This window comes from Vicugna pacos, unplaced genomic scaffold (assembly GCF_048564905.1).
Source record: "Vicugna pacos unplaced genomic scaffold, VicPac4 scaffold_19, whole genome shotgun sequence".
Classification (NCBI taxonomy): Eukaryota; Metazoa; Chordata; class Mammalia; order Artiodactyla; family Camelidae; genus Vicugna; species Vicugna pacos.
The window spans coordinates 70,532,345-70,552,741 of record NW_027328740.1 but is presented as its reverse complement, the minus strand read 5'-3'; the positions used below and the strand labels follow the sequence as shown (position 1 = coordinate 70,552,741).

General features: G+C 41.9%; 1 protein-coding gene across 1 annotated transcript in view; it reads left to right on the top strand.

Annotated features, from left to right (window-relative positions):
- Positions 1-20,397, top strand: part of LOC140693521 (uncharacterized) — a 114,224-nt gene that overhangs the window by 44,096 nt on the left and 49,731 nt on the right. The window lies entirely within an intron of this gene.

Below are 20,397 nucleotides of genomic sequence, written 5' to 3'. Positions count from 1 at the left end.
TTTATATTTATTAAGTTTAATCAATAATTCTTATTTCTAGAAGGAGTGACAGAAACCTTTTTTTTGTGGGTGTACATTGTATATAATTTTATAGAAGTCTCTAGGATGCCCAAGTTTCAGCCAAAGAGCTTAGGCCCTTCTCGATTTTTAATTTCATTAATTGGTCTGTTGTCCCAATCCTTGATCAAGTATTTCAGTCTACATATAAATATATTTTAAACTGTGGTAAATAAAACGGACTTGTTTGAACTTTAATGTTGGGGGGGAGTAGGTGAACTCTTTGGCCCTTTTTTTTTAACTTTACGTAGTGTAGTATCAAAACCCTGTATGTAAATCCAAAAATGTCCATTTTATTTATCTCATTCAAAATAACCATATAAAAATATTTATCCTTTTGGGATAAGCCACTTATCTGTTTTTTTGACATTTTTACAATCCTTTTTCCAGTTATTCAACCTAATTAACATTAATTATACTAAGTTTTTATTAGCATCTCTAGAAACATTTATCAGAAAGGAAAAACAAAAATGTAGCTTTTCAAACCAGTTATATTTTTATATCTGAGTTCTTAGGTTAACCATTAGATATATTTTTCTGCATTTAAACTTTATTTTAATAGGTACCAATAAAACAGCCGTTTATAATGAGATCTCTTTAAACTTTCACCAATTAAAAAGTTTTTCCAAATTAAAAAATCCATCATATGGCCATCAATTTATATATATATAAATAAATATATATATATATATATATATATATATAGTGATTTTAAACCAATAAGATGAAGAGGCCCTTCCACATGAGAGTCGGGGTGTTGCCTAAATAAAATTCAAAGGTTTACTCTCCAAAAGCTTAAAGCCTTCGTGGTCCAGGCTGATGCAACAAAGTTTAAGATGGCAAAATATCTGAAAATTGGTACAATCAAAGAATTGCTTAGAATCCCAATTTATTTGCGTGGCCACCGTATGTACACAATACTTGAACTTTTGTATGGCAGAGTCCAAGGTTTCCTTTAAAAACTAAACTAAACATATATATACTTACATGCACACACTTAAAACATCCAGAGAAAGATAAAACGTTTACATTTCAAGGACACAGGAAGAGAAATCCAAGTTCCCACTAAAGGGGATTTTGTTTTTATAAGTTCAGAATGCCAAAAAATGTTTTTATCAGGCCTGGTTATTTCCAGAGTGAGTTTTTTTTTTCTTATTCCCGATTAATGTTGTAAGTTTTGTATGTACATAAATCTGGCTGGGGTTTTACTTGGAGACTGGCAATCTGTCATTTCTTTTTCTTTTCTTTTCTGTTCTTTATTTTTTTTTTGAAAGTTCTATTCCCCATTGTAAGGTCGGGTTCTCAGAATAAATTTGCTAGTAAGATTTCCCACAGGGACAATTCTGTGGCATGAAGTCTTTGTGTCTACCACTCCTGGAAGATTCCCTGTCACCCGAGAATGCTGTTACCAGTCAGGAGGATGGTCCAAAATTTGGAGTTGAAAGTTTCCTCATAAGAGTTTTACTTTTATCCTGAAAAATTCAATGGAGGTAACCAAATTGAGGAAAACATTAGACCAGCCTCTTACCTAACCACTCAGTCCTGAACCCAGTGTCTTTCAACTTGGACCCACTCGGGATGTCTCCACTGGGTGGGTAATTCACCTCAGGTTCTTTCAACTGGAGGGCCACGTACCTGGATACACCGCCAGATAAAACTTAGGATCATCAACCAATATGTGAGATCTGAGAACCAGGAGAGACTCAGCCAAATTCATCTGGACCCCCCGAGGAGGCGGATGAGCACAAAGGGCCACTGCTGGTACCAAGGCTCTGGTTACTTGGAGAGTTCAGGTGGAGAGAAATCTGCTGTGGTGCTTCATGGTGTCCAAAACTGTTGACTGAAATAAACGTGCAGCCTAAAAGTTAAGAGTTATGTTTCATTTGGCGGGAGGACTCGAGCCAGGATGACCGTCTCTCAGAACTCTCTGAGGGACTGCTCCCAAGAGGTTGAGGAAGAGCTAGGATATATAGGAGCTTTACAACAAAGACCAGGTTGTTGGAACAATAAAAGATTACTTGTTATCTAAAGAAAGCCAGGTATCTCAAGTTCAAGAATTTAGTGATTTTGTATGAATGGGAGGAAGCAAATATTAGGACTCACTGAATTCATTTTTTAGACAAGCACCTAGCTATCTCGGGCCAGTAGCCCATCCTTTCTTATTCTGAGTCTGCTCAGAGGGCACCATTGTGAGTTGCTGCAGTGGCTGGGCTGCAGGCCTGTCCTCGCCGGGGAGTGGCGGAAGCCTTTAATGACTTGGTATCAGTATTCTTTGTTTACTGACATGGTTGCAGTATTCTCATTCACATTGTAGTATTTTCGTTCACAGACCGAATATGGATAATCTGCAAACTTGGAAAGCAACCGAGATGGAATTACTGCAGATACCTTCTGCTTTAATAAGCCGTGTGCAAACATAAACACGGAGGAAGCATACACTTGGATTTGGAGGTGTAGGAAAGGGATCCTGCACATTGCAGGAGAACGCAATGCAGAATTCCTTAAGTCCAACTTTCTTTACTGTAGTGGTTTCTGAGAACAGTTTATGGTAATTAAACAACATTGACAAACGGTGGCACACATTGCTTTTAAGAGATGGCCGGCTGCAAACTTTTATATTGGACAGGTGGAATTCATAGGCAAGTGGTCAGGTGGATGGGAGAGAGATGGAGCCAAGGCCTGGGCCCAGATTCCGGTTTAAATTGCCATTTCTTCACCATAGGGCCTTGGAATAGAATGCATACTCTCAACCTGTTGGTGAATCTGTGAAATGGGCATGATAATATTCATTTCTTCCTGGGATTGTTGTAAGATCTAAAGAGTATTATAGCACACATGAAGCATTTAACACCCTGGCACTTAGCAGTGTTCACTGTGTGGGGCCGCCCCGCTTAGCGTGCGTCAGAGCCGTAAAGGCAGCATTTGTCTGTTGAGGATGCACTTGTAGCCCCTTGGCTAGGTTGTGAATTTGTTGATTTCCTTTAATACTTGTAACTCTGTGTGACATGGGCAGTTATTTTCATGGACAGATGAGGAATCTCAGGGTAAAGAAGACTGTGTAATTTGCCCAAGGTCAGACCATAATTTTGGGTGCAGGGGCCTCAGTTCAGCATGGGCCCCTGGGCCTTCTGCTCTCTCCGTTCAGCACCAGAGCCAGATATGGAGTTGGCTGTTTCCCTGCCCAGAATATCCGGCAGGACCCAAGACACACCTGGCCCTGTGCTGCTTGAGCAAAAACTCCGGAGGAGAGGGAGTTACAAAAGGGATAAACATAAAAACAGACGACAGCAAACTGTGATCAGCTCTGAGAAGGAAAGGAACACGTCTCGCCGTGCAGAGCTGGGAGCTTTCCCGTCTGGGCTGCTCTGGGGGTGTTCATCTCAGCTAAACAAGTTCTGCTGTTGCAGCAAGGCAGGAAGGCAGGGCGCATGTGGGCAGGTAGACAGGGCCTCATTGATCGTACTCATTCCCCATTAAGCGGCAGCTTTCACGGGCACTTACCTAGTAAACATTGGCCATAATCTTCACGCAATTTGCTTGGTAGTTTTATTGACCCCAGCTTTGAGATGAGGTCATTGAAGCTGGGGAGTTTGTTGCATGCCCGTGATTACCTTGCAAATACCCCCACTGGTCTTTCAACCTAGACTGGTGTGGCTGTCATGCCCCATCCCTGTGAATGGCATCGTGTAGCTTCTCCCAAGTGGCCCAAATGACTGACATTGATATGCTTAATTCGTAGGAAATGGTATGTGGCAATAAGAGAAAAAGATAGTAAGAAATTGTTTGGAAAACAAGAAAAAAACCTATTCTTCCCCAGCTGGGGGAGCGTAACCTGTATCACCCACCCTAATCACTGCCTGTCACCTCCTCCCTGAGGATTCTGTGTTCAGAAGCCACTCTGAGCCTTGGGAGAACATTTTTCCTCATGACACTTTTGACTAGGACCCGCGACATCTCTGTCCCTGGTTAACACTCTCTTCAAAGCCGTTTAAATTTTTTGCAGGTTCCTCCACTCTGATGTAAGAATACCCTGTATAACTTCTTGATGCAGCTCCTTAATGAAGATCTTGTGATGGAAACCTAGCCAAAACTGGGATGTATGCACATAGTGACTGCAACTTCAGCACATTGTGAGTTCATAATCAGAGGGGTGGGTGACTCAGGAAAGGCTTTTTTAAGGTAACAAGGGGAAAGTGAAAGGACGCTTGCTGTGTGAGAAAGAAACATCTCGGTCACAGCCAGCAAGACACCTGTGTTCATGATGGGGTGTGGCGAGTGCAGAGTTCTCACAAAGAAAGAAGTGATGTGATGGGAGGGAGGACAGTTGGGTAATTTATTGGGGAGGAAAAAAGTGGGCTGAACATTTCCTGGTTGAACAAGAGGATTGTGACATGACGTGCTTGTATTTTGGAGAGAAGGGTTTTGTGGGGACAGGCCTAGGAGTACGCTGTATGGCTGGGGAGTCAGCACAACAGAGAAACACAGAGAACCGGGCAGACCCCAAGGCCCAAGCTGGGGGAGAGGCTGCCCGCAAATTGGAACCCTGGAAGCTGGTTCTGTCCCTTAGCTGGGGCCTCAGACGTCACTTCACAGCCCAGTCCTGTTGATACAAGAATAAAAAACGTTGGGCATGAGAAGGGCTGTGTCCCAGGCTTTCGCTGAGCCCCTGGGATGTGCCCCACCAGATTTTGTTCTTTGACTTCATGCAGTAAAGAATTCAAGAGCAAGCCAGTGTTGAGTAAAGGTATATATATTCAGACAGATACATTGAAATGCAAGAGAAACGTCACGAGGTGTGGGGGTTTCATGCACAGATTAGAAGTAGGTACACACCCCACAGACAGAAGGTCTGTCTTCTCCAAAGAGGGACAGAGAGTGGTGACCGCGAGGTGGCGCTGTGTTGCTTGTTTTCTTGGGCTTGGTGGTTTCATATGCTAATAAGTAGAAGGACCAGCCTTAGGGCAAGGGGCTAGGATTCCCAGGGAGTTGGCCATTTCCCACCCTTTGACCTTTTGTGGCTATCATTGGGACTGCCATGGTGCCTGGGGCATGTTATTCACCAGGTTACTATTACAATGGATGTTTACTGAAGCTCAAGATCTGCTAGAAGTTAAATCTCTTCATCCTGAGCCTCAAGGCCTATTGGGGGTTGAATCCTTCACCATTTTGATGTCAATTGCTGCGGCCTTCCTTGAATGGCTGTGCTCTTCCCCCTTCCATCCTGTCTCACTGTGATGACACAAAGACAGCAAAGGCCGGGCCCTAACCGTGCTCCTGCATTTAACGGCAGGAGGTGTGGTGTGGGCTTATGATGACTCTGAGTGGTGAGAAGGATGTTTCAGATTTTCCCACGTGAGACATGGCGACTTACCAGCAGCCTCCCCAGATTTATCTCACGGGCATTATCGCTTGTGTTGTTATGGAAACAAAAGGCCAGCCAAGAAATAAGAATCACACAGAGGGTTGGAGTACTGAGATATATTACGCTGGCGGGCTCAGAGGGGTTTCTTTTCCAAAGCTCTGAGCACCTCCAAGACGTGCACATGAGGTTTTATAGGGTTAATTACAAGTATGGGGCTAATACCCAATAAGGCTCAAACAACAAAAAGCAAGGAATCAGTACACTGAAGCTTATCAATTTGGAAGAGATCACGTTACTGACAACTGTTGACCTTGGATTTTCGGGTTAGCTTATTAGCCCAGTAAACTGACACTAAACTTCAGATTTACCAGGTAGCCCAGCAAAACTTAGATCAGGAAACCGACACTTATCACACTTTGATTTGTGACTTAGCTTGTTAGGCCAGCTGTGGTTTTCCTTCAGTGTCACTTATCTTTTGAATTTTTCTTTTTTTCTTTTTTTTAATATTTAATCCAAATTTAATATCAGGGTTCTTTGGGAAAGAAATTTCTCTTTTTCTTTTCTTTGGTGATCTTTTAGGGGGGCAGTTAATTAGATGTATTTACCTGTTAGTGGAAGCCCTGGGGCTTCATCCCAGGACCCCGTGCACGCTAAGCACACGCTCTACCACCCGCCCCATCATCTTTTCTTTTTGGTTTCGCTGCCAAGAATCCTACAGCTGAATTTCTAGTCAGCCTTAACCCCTTCCCTGACTTCATGGAATCCATTTTTATGAGTTTACTTCCCCCTGGTTTCATTTAAGTATTGAATCTCCATTTTCTCTTCACTCTCCGTTTTGCCTTTTGTTGTTATGGTTGTTAAGCTGTGTTTAACAGAATTGTTTAAATTCTCTTTTAGCAAGAGGCTGAATGTAAATAAATATGTAAGCAAACAGCACAATTAAATGCTTTTATACATTCTGAGCTGTTTAGTAGTAACTTAAAAACCGAATTGAATATTAAAGTGATAGCATTTTAAAAATATTTTTTAATTTTTCATAAAAATATAGCTGATTTAAAATATGATATTAGTTTCAGGTGTACAATAGATGCTCCATTTATAGTTACTGTAAAACATTGTCTGTATTCCCTGTGTTGTAAGATACATCCCTCTAGCGTGTTTACATTACATGTTGCAGTTTGTATAAGAAAGTTGGGTAACGCAGAGTCTGGAACGTGGCTGTGTATGACTCAGGTTCACGCTCACCCTGCCTGTCAGAGCTCAGGCCTTCACTCCTTTCTGCAGGGGAGCGAGTGGAGGCAGCTCTCATCAGCGCTGTCACCACCCTCTGAGTGGCAGTGACAGCAGTGACTGTGTGTGGACGTGCAAATTGTTTTTCCAAGAGCTTTATATGCGTTTCTGCATTTAATAATTAAAGCCCTCCTGTGAGGAAGCGTTTTAAGTTTTTAATGCATAATACATTTTATTTTGATATTGATAGATTTCAAACCTCTGGAAAATTTACAGGAGTAGTACAATAAACGCTTAGATACAGTTCACTTTAAAGGGCACTATTTGGCTTTCTGTGTCTGGCTTATTTTAGCATAAAGTTTCAAGGTTCATCCATAATTGTAGCCTGAATCAGTACTTTATTCTTTTTGCTTGATAATATCCTTTTCCTTTGTTTTCGTTTTTGGTCTATTTAAAAATATTTTCATTGAAGTCTTGTTAGTTTATAATTTTGTGTTAGTTTCTTGTGTACAGCACAACACTTCAGCTAAATAGGAACCTACCTGTATTCATTTTCATCCTCTTTTTAAACATAAGATACTATAAGATATTAAATATATTCTCCTGTGCTATACAGTATAAACTTGCTGTTTATTCTTTACATACTCAGTATCTGCAAATCTTGAACTCCCAGTTTATTCCTTCCCACACCCTCTCCCCACTGGTAACCATAGTTTGGTTTCTATGTCTCTGTGTCTGTTTCTGTTCTGTAGATAAGTTTATTTTTTTGTTTCTTTCTATTTTTTTTTTTTAGAGTCCACATGTGAGCAATCTCATATGGTATTTTCCTTTCTCTTTCTGGCTTACTTCACTTAGAATGACATTCTCCAGGTCCATTGATGTTGCTGCCAATGTCATTATTTTATTATTATTTTATGGCTGAATAGTAGTCTATTGGACAAATATGCTACAACCTCTTTATCCAGTCATCTCTCAGTGGACATTTCGGTTGCTTCCATGTCTTGATATTGTAAATAGTGCTGCTGTGTACATTGGGGTGTAGGTGTCTTTTTCAATTAGGGTTCCTTCTGGATATATGCCCAGGAGTGGGATTGCTGGGTCATCTGGGAGGTCAATTTTATGTCTTTAGAGGAACATCTATACACTTTTCCACAATGGCTCCACCAAACTGTATCCCCACCACAGTGTAGGTGTGTTCCCAATTCTCTGCAGACTTTCCAGTATTTATTGTCAGTGAACTTCTGAATGATGGCTATTCTGACTGGTGAGAGGTGATACTTGATTGCAGTTTTGATTTGCATTTCTCTGATAATGATAATGAATATTTTTTTATGTGGCTACTGGCCATTTGTACGTCTTCATTGGAGAAATGTTTCTTTAGGACTTCTGCCAATTTTTGAATTGAATTGTTTGTTTTTCTTTCTTATTAAGTGTAAAAGCTGTTTACATATTCTGGGAATTAAGCCCCTAGCAGTTTCATTTATTGTAAATATTTTCTCCCATTCCATAGGTTGGTTGTCTTTTTGTTTTGCTTACTGTTTCCATAGCTGTGCAAAAGCTTGTAAGTTTAATTAGATCCCTCTTGTATATTTTTGGTTGTTTTTCTATTGCTTGAGTAGACTGCTCTAGGAAAACATTGCTGAGATGTATGTCAGATGTTTTGCCTATGGTTGCTTCTAAGAGGTTTATAGTGTCTTGTCTACATGTTTAAGTCTTTAACACATTTTGTATTCATTTTTGTATATTCTGTGAGGGAGTAGTCTAACTTCAATGATTTACATGCAGCTGTTAAGTTTTCCCTACACCATTTGCTGAAGAGGCTGTCTTTACTCCATTGTATGTTCTCACCTCCTTTGTCAAAGTTTCAATGACCAAAAGTTTGTGGGCCTATTCTTGGTAATTTTGTTTATCCGTTCATTGATGGATGGATATTGTTAGTAACTTTTGGCTACTCTGAATGATACTGCTATGAATATTGATGTGAAATTTTTTATGAGAATATGTTTTCATTCTGTTGGCTGTACATTTGCCCTGCCATATCTGTAGTTTCCACTACATGAATCCAGATGGTTGATTGTAAAGGGACTCGAACATCCTTGGATTATGGTATCCAGGGTGTGGGGTTCCTGAAACCAACCCCCCAAGGATATTGAGAGATGACTCTATATGTAGGAGTGGAATTGCTGAGACATATAACTCTAAGCTTTTGAGGAAATACCAGACTTCTCCAAAGAAGCTGCAACATTGTTCCTTTCCCCTGGCCGCATATGAGGTTTCTCTGCCTCCTGAACGACATTTGTTATTGTCCATGTTTTGGTTATAACCATCCTAGTGGGTGTAAAATGAGATCTCATTTTGTTTTTGACTTCCCTAGTGATGCTGAGCATCTTTTCATATGATTATTGGCCATTTGTATATCTATTTAAATTCGTGGTAAATTTAAAAATTGGGTGTATTTTTTTGTATTGTTCAGTTGTAAGCATTTGTTATATATCCTGGATACTACTCTCTTATTAGATACATGCTTTGCCAAATTTTTCTTCTATTCTGCACATTGTCCTTTAACTATATTTTTTTAAACATTAAAACAATTTCTTTACAAGGGAGGTAGTTTGATGTAAGATTTATTTTATTTTTTTGCAAAGCACGCACTCTCTGACTTGAGATACCCTTTTCCCCTGTCATTTCACTTTCTTGATGTTGTCCTTTGTAAGAAAAAGGTTTTAGTTTTGATGAAGTCCAGTTTATCTGCTTTTTCCTTCTATCACTTGTGCTCTTGGTTTTGTATCTAGGAAACCAAAGCCTATCCTAGGCCCACAAAGATTTATACTGTGTCTTCTTTTAGAAAGTTTATAGGTTTAATTTTTACATTTCTGTCTGTGATCTATTTTCAATTAATTTTATTTGTTATATAAAATATGGGTGTTCAGATTCCAGATTGATTCTTTTGCCTGCAGATACCCAGCTGTCCCTGAACCATTAGTTGAATAGACTATTCTTTCAATGGAGTGTTTTTGGCCCCCTAGTGGAAAAGTGTCTGTAAATGTAAGTTTTTCCCCGTGGGTTTTTATTGTGTCTCTTAGACTTATTTATCCAAACTTATGCCAGTATCATACTGACTTAGTACTATAGCATTTTAGTACACTTTAAAGTGAGTCCTCCAACTTTACTCTTCTTTTTCAAGGTTGTTTTTGCTGTCCTGGGCCCCTTGCACGTCCATGTGAATTTTGGGATCAGTTTTTCAATTTTGCAAAGAAGTCAGCTGGAATTTTGATAGGGATTCCACTGAATATATAGTTCACTTTGAGGATTCTTAACATTTTTAATAATATTGTCAATCATTCCATGAAAATGGGATGTCTTCCATATATGTAGATCTTTTAAAATTTATTCTGGTGATACTTCAAAAAGTTCAATGTACAAATCTTGTAAATTTTTGTTAAATGTATCTCTCACTTTATTTTTAATGCTGTTGTAAATGGAAAGGCTGAATTTCTTATGGGTGGGACTATGTATCAATCTTCTTATTTGTAGAATTCCTTCACAACAAATACCCTTGGTATATATTTGCTACATAAATCTATCCACAACTATTCCCCGCCCCGTGTTATAAGAAACCAAGACCCAAGGTAAGCTACTTGAAAACACCTATGTGGAAGTGAGAAATGAGACCCTTGGGTGGGTCTTTGTGCAGATGATACTGAGAGCTTATTCTGAATGGCTTCTTCTTAATTACTTTTAAACAACCCTTTCAGTGTATTTAGTCAGATACATTAAGATTATGCCCTTTTGATGTGCGGAGTAGCTAAGACTATAATTTTCAAATAAATTCTAGTGAGAGTGTTGTACTTGAAACCTAATTTGCATCAATCTTTGAAGATTTATGTTTCAGGAGCTTTGACTAAAGAACAACTGTCTTTATTCTATAATGAGAACTAAATGCTCAAGCAACATGTAAGAGTTTGAGCAAACTGCCCCCGCCCCGTAGTGCTGGGTGGCTGCAGCTGTAACTGGAGTCAGCACTTACCTCTCCCAGTATGCTTGTGCTGATCTGCTCAAAGTGGTTCGTCCAACAGTTTGTCAGTAGTCTGTTGGACAAAGTCATAAAACATTGATTGAAGGTTGCTAGAATGCAATATATTCTTATTAATATTAAGTAAGCACATATTGAATGCTTACTGTATGATGGAATTGTCCCTCAGCCTCACATGAATATTATTTCTCTTGAAACCTCACATATTTCCTTGTTATTCTCACTTTACAGATAAGGAGACTGAGAATTAGGTCTTCTCTCTTTTGGGAGGAGCTCATTATTAATGATGGGCAGTTGTAAGGAAAAAGATATTGATTCATTATGAGAAAACATTTTTGTGAGAGTCAGCAATGAAGAAGATGAACACTGAAGAAGGTGATCATTGTTCGAGTGAGACAAGCCCTGGGTTGTGCGGAGTCAGCATCCCTGTCCTAGACACGGCACGTGTAGAGCTGCGTGGTGGGTGAGGCGGCGCGGCCGTGCAGGGAAAGCGGATGCTGGGGCCTTAGGCTGTGCTCAGGCCTGGTTGGGCTTTCTCCTAAGGGGAGTGAACCATCATTGACAGATTTTAAGTAGGAGAGTGGGGTGCTCTCATAGTTCATATTTGTCTTCTAGAATGTTTGGAAACATTTAGAAGGCTTGGCAGGAGATGATGTGATGAGTCAGAGTAGGGTGGCTGCGAGGTGTAGCAGTGTCCAATTTTCAAGTGGTTTTCAGGCCCAGGCTTGTGGCTTAGTAGCCGTGTCAGTTTGAATGACGCACGCAAGGAAGTGAAACAATTTATCTAATCAATTGAAGCAGTGATGTACCCAATTCCCAGGACTATTGTGGAGATCCAGTGAGATACACTGTGCAGTGTGCAGTGTGGTCTCCAGCAGAGAGTCAGTGCTGAGTGAGTGCCAGTGAGTATCTGGTAGGTCAGTTGAGGGTAGTGGGACTCGGAGTCTGAGGATATCTGGTCCCTGAAGGAGGGGTCCATTCACATCTGTGAGTGATGGGCCTGAGTTGGGAGACGCAGGGAGACCTTACCCCCCGACCAGGGGCCCTGGTAAGGACGGCTATGGGAGGAACACCGTGAAGTCAACTCTTTGCATGTGGAGTTGGAGCTGCCTTTGAGACAACTAACTGCAGTGTCACGAGCTTAAAGAGGAGATCTGGGCCCAGGTTGTGCATTTTCCTAAAATCTCAACTCCTAAGGACGCTGAAGTATTGATCACTGAACGTGAAGTCATACTTTAAAGGACAAACGAATAGTAGTATTATCCCTGTCATCAAAGCTCACGTCTATTTATTCATCACTCACTTTGCTAATTGTGTACTTACAGAGCTCACTTCACCGTCCTCCCGTGGGCTCAGGCTCCACAGAAAAGAGCTGGTGAGACTCCCTCTTTTCTAGAATAAGACACATTTAGCTTGTAGCCTTCTGTACCTCGCCAGACTTAGGATATTAGTTTGTTGGTTTAATTGTATTTTCTGTTGGCCATGTCCTGACAGGAGAGAAATTTTACCTCATGGTCATGTTTCAATTAGCTGTTACTGAGAATTGCTGATCTGATACATAGTGTATGTATTATATTAACTTTGTAGAGTAGTTATCATTTTTCTGTCTTTGCCCGTTAATTTGTTTGCCCCTTCAGTGTTCTATTCTTTTTGGGGCCTTATTTTTTTTTTAATTAAAAAATGTCTGTTAGCAGTTAAAAAAAAAAAAGCAAAGAAAAAATGCACATGAGAACTAAATTTAGAAAATGTCTAGTGTGTTTTCTGTCTCGGCAATGGAGGGTTCTAGAAACTCCTGAAAACCTTCATTACACAAGTTCCTTAAAACGCTGATTGAGAAATAAAACCTTCCTTCCTCATCTTTCAAGCTGCACAACTCATTGTCAAGAAAGTGAGGGAAAATTCTCAGAAGCCAAGACAAACGAGAAAGCAGGGTTTCTGAGAGATACGTGAGCGTTAGAAGCCGTGGTGTGCTGGTTGGCTCCTGAACTGATTTTCAGTTGCCTTGACAAGAGGGAAGCAGGTGAGCCCCAGACCTCTCACACTAGGAGTTGGATGGGTGATCTAAAATGGGCCAAGCCCATCCTGAGAATCTTGCTTTACTAAAGGGTGAAATAGGAAAAAAAAATTCCTCAAGACAAGAAAGTAAGAAAAGTCAATTTTGGTGGAAGAGGGGAAAAATAACAAATCCAAATTAAGGATATAGTTTAAAGCTGTTCTGGCATGAGAGTGACCACAAACTCCTTGCAGAAAACCACAGCTACTCCTTGATTGATAAGTTGTGTTTTGAATGAATCAGTGAACAGCTATTCCGAAAAAGGCCTCCAGAGTCTTGTGGATCAAGATACTGGACAGCAAACACCTCTCTTCCAAGGTCTCATTCAAATAACCAGAAAGGTTTTAAAGGAAACTAACAATAATCTGAGTTGTATTTATTGACATTACTATATGCTAAGAATTCAGAGGTGACTATGGAGTTGTCTCCTCTTTTATGGACCTTATTTTCCCTTTGGGGAGAAAAATGACATAGTTGGGTATCTTGGTGAAGGGAGGTGTTAGTCTGTTGCAATTAGCCAGGAGAGGAGATTAAGAAAACAGTGAAGGGTGGGTGAACTTTTTAGCTGAGGACAGTCTTGTTCACTTGGCTTTTAATTGCAGGCTCAATGAGCTGTCACTGGAGGGAATAGATCTTACGGAAGATGGACATAGCTCAAGCCTCTTTGGAATGGACAAGTGAACCTGGAAAAAGACAGTCAAATCTGTGCAGACATTAAAGTTCACTTGAACGTGCTCCATCCCTGAGCCAAAGATAGGACAAATATGCAGCAATTCTTGAGGACAGAAGAGTGGTTTTTAAGGTTCTCCAAGAATGAATCCCATGGAACCGAGATGGCCACTTGTCAAACTGAGACTTTGTTCTTTGGACGGTGTACCCAGCAAGGGTATTGGCCTTTTATATGTTTCCATTTGTCTTTAATACATGTCTGTTGATGAGGGCATGGGCACAAATGTTTGACACCTTGTCGAGGCGATTTTGGATACCTGCCTAGAAGCACGGGCACAGTTGCGGCTGCTTCATACATCTTGCAGCCCATCCCTTTCCCCGGCTCCGGGATCACGGCAGAGTGATTCCTTGTTGACCAGTCCGTTTCCTCTGTGACATCATAACCCATGAAAAGACCGGAGGATATTAACTTGGCTTTGTTAAATTCAAAGAAACAGATCAAATATGAAGTCAGATTTGTTCTTTCCTATTTCAGTAGTACCATGGAGACGGCAGTTTGGGCAGCTTTTTGTAGTGTCCTGGAGGCTTTCTCTCTCAGCTTCTGGGCGCCTCTGTTGAAAACACTTCATAGCTCTCTGGCCTGCTGGAAAAGCACTCTGCCTGTATTACCCTGAAGATGTGTTCTGTTTATAAACTCATCTCTACTCCTTGGAAAACAACTCAAGAAAAACTCGGTTGGTTTTCCACCAGCCATGGGCAGGGGTGAGGTAAACCGTGTTATTATTTCATAAAATAATAGTAATAATAGTAATAGTCATAGTAGTAGTAGTTGTAGTAATAGTAATAATAATAATAATAATAATAATAATAATAATAATAATAATATTATTAGAAGTCTTAAAACAGGACAGAGCACATTGGAGAGAGTCAAAAAATGCTTTCTGGCTTAAATCAAAAGTGATGACTAGTGATTCCATGGCTGCTGTATTTGCTAAGCTAATTACTCCTTTGCTCCATTACACATTTCTTTTATCTGAAAAAGAAATACAAGGAAATGGTTTAAAAAAAACTCAGAGAACAAAAATACACAAGTGAAAGATGTTTTCCCTCATCCTCTGTTCTTTCAGCCCTCTCTGGAGATGCCTCTGTTTACTATCCTTTGGGTGCTTTTCCAGATATGCTTTGCACATTCCCACCTATGTATGTAAATTCCTTTAAAATTTTAGTTATTTTTAACTTAAAGGGGTTTAAATCCTCAAGTGGCATCTGGCCGGGTAATATAACAGAACAAATCTGACTCCATATTAGATTTGTTCCTTTGAATTTAACCCTATGCTCTGTCACCTAGGCTTCATCTTGCTTGTAAAACAATGTTGTCTAGAGCCTGAAATAAACAGGAGACCCTATTCTGAAGGCTCTGACCTTTAAGGATATTTAACACTTTTTCATTCATTAAAAGATAGCAAATTGCAGAATAGAAAATAACGTTTCTTTTGTTGGAGGATTACAGGGATCTGACCCACGCAGATAGCTGCAAGAAGAAAGGATTCTAACAAGAAGGAATTCCTACACTAAGAAGTTTGCACTAACCAAGCACATAGGAAAGGAGCCTGAATTGTGACTTGGGGAGATGGTTTTCCAGGACATTAGTTTGCTATCTAGGTCTACAGAAACTTGCTATTCCATGCCCCAACATCTGGTCTCCCAACTTATTGGCCTGTCCTGCACTGAGGAGAATTAATTTCGACTTGGTAACACTCCTATCTACCTAGAAAGCTGGGCACTGGAGCTGAGTGTTATGGAAACAGGCCAGCCAAGACAAAAGAACCAATCGGAGTGTTGGAGTACTCAGAATTATTATGCCGGTGGGCTCAGAGGGGCTTCGGCTCCGAAGTTTTGAGTACCTCCAAGACGTGCACATGAGGTTTTAAAGGCTTAGTTACAAGTAAGGGGGCTTAGCCAATAAGGCTCAAAGAACAAAAAGCAAGGAATAAGTACACTGGAGCTTATCAATTTGTAACAGATCACATTACTGACACTTGTTGAGCTTGGAATTACGAGTTAGGTTGTTAGGCCAATAAACTGACACTAAACTTCAGATTTACGAGATAGCCCAGCAGAACTTAGATCAGTAAACTGACACTTATCACACTTAGATTTGTGACTTAGCTTGTTAGCCCAGCTGGACTTTTCCTTCACATGAGGACAGCTCTCCCACACCCAGGGAACTACTGTGAGCCCTTGTTGTTTCCACTAGGGTGGGGTATGGTTTACCCAGGAGGGATGGGGACTATGCACCAACACTCAGGCAGTCTGCTCTGTCTGGGGCTCTGATCTTGTACCATCCCCCTCCCCGCCAGCCCAACACCTGGGACAGTGGAGCTAAGGCAGAGATCCTGCCTGCCTGTTTCCCAGCGCGTAAAAGGGGAATATGTGCTCTTCCCAAGGTAGTTCTGAGCGACAACACCTGCGGGTGCTTGGTTCTCAGAGCAACAGAAAACCCAGCTCCGCGTGGGGGCAACGGGTGTGATCTCCCTAGGGTTTCTGCAGAAGCATCGGACGGAGGGTTGGATCACGGTGGTAAAATTGAGCTGCGGGGCTTGAAGGGTAACAGAAGGGTACAGAGGCAGGTCTGCCGCCTAGGGGTGCCCCAGAGGTAAAGCTTTTTTTCTCCAACTCCTCTAAGACCCTCCCTTCTCCAGATCCCTTCCTTCTCTCTGCTCATCCTGTCCATCTGTATCCCTCCAATTTTCCCGTCCTCTCCACCCGCTCCCATCTTCTCCCTCCCTCGCTGTCCCACCTTCTCTCACAGAACCCAGAGAGGATCGCTGGCCCTCCTGCGCATGCGCAGTCAGTGCCAAGTGGTCCGCTGGTTGGGAGCTCCATATCCGAGCCGGGGATCGGGCCCAAAGGCTTCTCAACTACGTCGCCCGGTAGGCCTTTGGTTCCTGCCTGGGGTCGGGGCCTCTGACTGTGGAAGTGCAAGGTGGGGGGCTCCTGGGAAAGGGGTCAGGCGGCTGCGGGAGGGCGGTCCGCCTGTCACAGACCCCAAGGGCGCTAGTCAGCCCGTGTTCAGATGAATTGCTCAGGCCAGACCCCTCTGCCAGCGCCACCTGCCCCGGCGTCCCGGCCACAGTGTCCAGGGCCTGGTGTGCACCTGCCATCTCTCACCCAGCCGGGATCCCCTCAGTCCGCGGCTGGCGTCCCCTTCCCCTTTCCCTCCCGCTAGTCCTCTCCTCCCGGGCTTGCTCTTCTCGTCCGGCGGCCCGTCCCCGCCCCTGGGCGGGCTGTGTCCCGGGCGGGCGGGGTCTGCGGACCCGGACGGGGGCGGGCGCCTGGGACTGTGGCTGGGGCTGTCCTCCGAGCGAGGCTGCAGCCCGCGTCCCCCTCCCCGCTTTCCCTGCCCCGCGACCCCGGGGCTGCCCTGCTCTCCCTTTCCCGCTCCCTGAGGACCAGCTCTGTGGCGTGGGCGCTGCTACCTGGGCTGAAAGCCTCCGGCTCTAACGCCCAGCTTCTCCTGGTGGAGTCGGGATAAGGGAGCGTCACTGCTAAGCGAGGTTCTGTCTCCCCCCTCCATGTTTCTGCCTCAGGTAAGTACCTTGAACACTTTCAGGTGTTATGATGGCGGTGCTTGTTGATGTCACGTGTTTTTATAGTGAGAGGGATTGCAGTGGTGAAAGCAGGGCTTGGTTCTGTTAAAAATGTGCTGAAGGCATGAGGCTGTGACATCCTCCTTCCTTCCCTCTCCCAGGGTGAAAGGAGTGATCCTCGATTTTCAAAAGATAGTTACAGTCCCTAACTAGCCCAGCCCAGCTAGTGTGTGTTAACAGGAACAGCACCACCAGAGGCCATGGAGACCCAGGCATTTTGCAGCCCTAAAGTGCTCCTGGCATAGTTTGGCTTGTTTAGGTTTTTTTTTTTCTTAAATTGTGGGACAGACTAGTGTATAAACTGAAAAATAATTGTCAAGAAATAATTTTCATAGGACAGTTTTATTGTGATATAGTTCACACACCATGAATTCCATCCATTTAAATGGTACAATTCAGCAGCTTTTTGCATATTCACAGTGGTGCATGCATTATTATTCCAGAACGTTTTCATCACTTCAGAAAGAGCAGTGGAAATGAATGACCTATCCACCCCTCCCAAGTGGTGGTTCTAAAGAAATTTCTTGGCTATTCCTGACCATAAATTAACTTGTTATATTCCAAGAAAAATCGGGTAGGAATTCTAACCAGAATTGAAATGAATCTGTCTATCAAAACAGGAAGAATTTATACCTTTATGGCATAAACTTCTTCTACCCATGAATATATCTGGGACCCTATCTTTTCATCTGACCAGAGCCTGGCCCATGTGAAGTCCTCACTACTTTTTGGGCTTGTGAATGATGAGATTCTATACATCGTTAGTTGCAACTGTAGCCTTTCACAGAAGAGAAAAGTAACCTCAGTGAAGCAAGTGACTCTCTGATGGTCAGAAAGAGTGACAGCCAGTGCTGGAGTGATCCAGTGGACTTGGTGTTTGCAGCTAGATTTCTCGACCACCTACAGTTAAGGGGATTAGAGAGTTCTTTTATTTTTTCTTAATGGCGTTGCATTTATTTTTACTTATTTTTTAAAATTATTTTTTATTTAAGTGTATTCATTTACAATGTTAGTTTCAAGTGTACAGCAGAGATTCAGTTATAAACATATGCATATGTATATATATATGTTTTAGATTGTTTTTAGTATAAATCACTACAAGAAATTGAATATAGTTCCCTGTGTTATGTAGCAGGTCCTTGTCATTTATTTTATATTTACTAATTTGTATCTGTTAATCCCCCCTTTCCTGCCTGCTAAACACAGTTTGCTTTCTATGTCCATGAGTCCATTACTAGGAGCACCGTTTTTCCTAGTAATATATGCTCTTTTGCTGCTTTCAGTTTCAGTAATTCCATCTTATCTGTGGGCGCTTTTCTTCTGGTGGCCTTAATGTGGTTTGCACACGTGGTAATAGAGATCTGTATTTGGGAGAACCCCAGGCCTCGTGTAGTCCCTGGTACAGAGTGCCCACTGAATTGATGCTTGAACTGGGAAAAAAGCACAGTAAATGTTGGAATTTCCACTATGGTTGAGAATTCTATAACCTCTTTTGACAAATTTAATATTGGCTGCACCCATTCTGGGTAATTTGGTGGAAATTCATGGTATGGTGGTGAAGAGACGGGGCCTTGTATGCTTCTTCTCTTTCTGTTTTCTAACACTCATTCTCCTGGGCCTTCCAGATCCTCCCCTAGAAGTGCCAGGTCTGGCTTGGTGCTGCGCTGAGGCAATATTTGTTAATAAGGCCCTTTCCTCTTCTCTTCTGAGCCTCCGGTTCTTTCTCTGCACAATGAGGGCTTAGACTAGATAACTACTTTTCAGTTTCTTTTAAAGCCATGTTTCCTTTGAGAAACAGAAAATGCAAATCTCTCCTCTCAAACCAACCCTTTAGATTTTGAAAAGTCCTCCAAGGAGTGACATAGCTCTTTGTGGAAAATGAATGTGATTGTGATTCCAGGTGACACAGGAAAGACTCTTCAGAGATTGATTGCAGGGAGAGGGCAGGAAAGGGGCAGTATGTCACACTTTCTAGTGTGAGCACTGGAGCAGGGGCTTGGATTTAAATACGGTGTCTGACGTGGCCTCTCTCTAATCTTGTAGAATGTGATAAACTACTCTACCTCAGTTTCTTGATGTGTCAAGTTGGGGTGATAATATTTTAAGGCTTTTGTGAAACATTATGCAAATAAGCCATTTGTGTATGGGTAGAAACAAGACCTGCTAGGGATTCGGGGATTTGTTTAAAAAAAAAAAATCTTGTCCATAGCACTCTGTCTGTGTGTATTTAGTAGTTCCTGAAGGGTGAGGGTGAGTCTAAAGTCCATCGTGGGACAGGTGGCCCATGATTCTCTGTGCCCCTGAATGCCCCCTCCTCCCCAGTCCTCTTCCTCAGTCCAGGATGAAGTTCCCTAGTAGATTTACTCAGAGGTCTTGTGAAAATGGCTATTCATTTTATTGTTTCACCAAGAAGGGCTGCCATCATGATCTCTGTGGTCAGGTTTTGAAGGGCTGCCATCATGATATCTGGTAAGAATTCTATGGAATTGGGTGTTTCTATTTAATGAAAAGAAAAAAATTACAAATAGAAAATTAGAACAAGGATGGTCACATGGGCTCTTGGAAGTGGACACCATTAGAAGTTGGAGGGACTAGTGGGCTCAGTGGGAATGTTAACTGAGTGTATCTCATGGGCTGGGCATTGTCCTATTTGTACTGTGTGTTCCTTATTTGAGACAGTGAGCTCACCTAACCTCGAAAACCTCTTTAAAAAATTAGACTTTTTATTTTGAGATGTAATGTAGATTCCCATGTGGTAGTAAGAGATAATATGGAGAGAGCCTATGGACTCTTTTCCCAGTTTTCCTTAATGGTTCCATCTTGCAATATTGGGGTACAATTCATTACTGACTCACTAACAATTTGAGGTTTGTGTTATTGCCCTCATTTCTATCCACGATTAAATTGGGGCTTAGAGAAGCACACAGGCCTGCCCAGGTCACCCACATTGTTAGTGCAGAGTCTGGTGAACGTGGGCTTGGGATTCCCAGGAAGTATCATTATGATGGTCTTTGGCAGGGAGCAGCATTCACTTTGCTTGTTTATTCATTCATTCAAGAAACATTTATTGAGTAAATTCTGTGGGTCAGATGCTTTCTTAGGGTTATCTGATTCTTCAGCAGTACTGAGAACCAGGAAATATTTATATTTTTTAAACTGAGAAAATTAGCTCTGAGAGGTTATAACTCCCCCAAAGGAAGAATAGCTCATAAAGGGGGGATAGTACAATTGTACAGTCACCACTTTTTATGCAGGTGGTACCCTAGGCATTTTACATTTGCAAACATCCGTAATCCAGATATATTCTTGCAAGGCATGGATTTTTTTTAATTGATGTATAGTC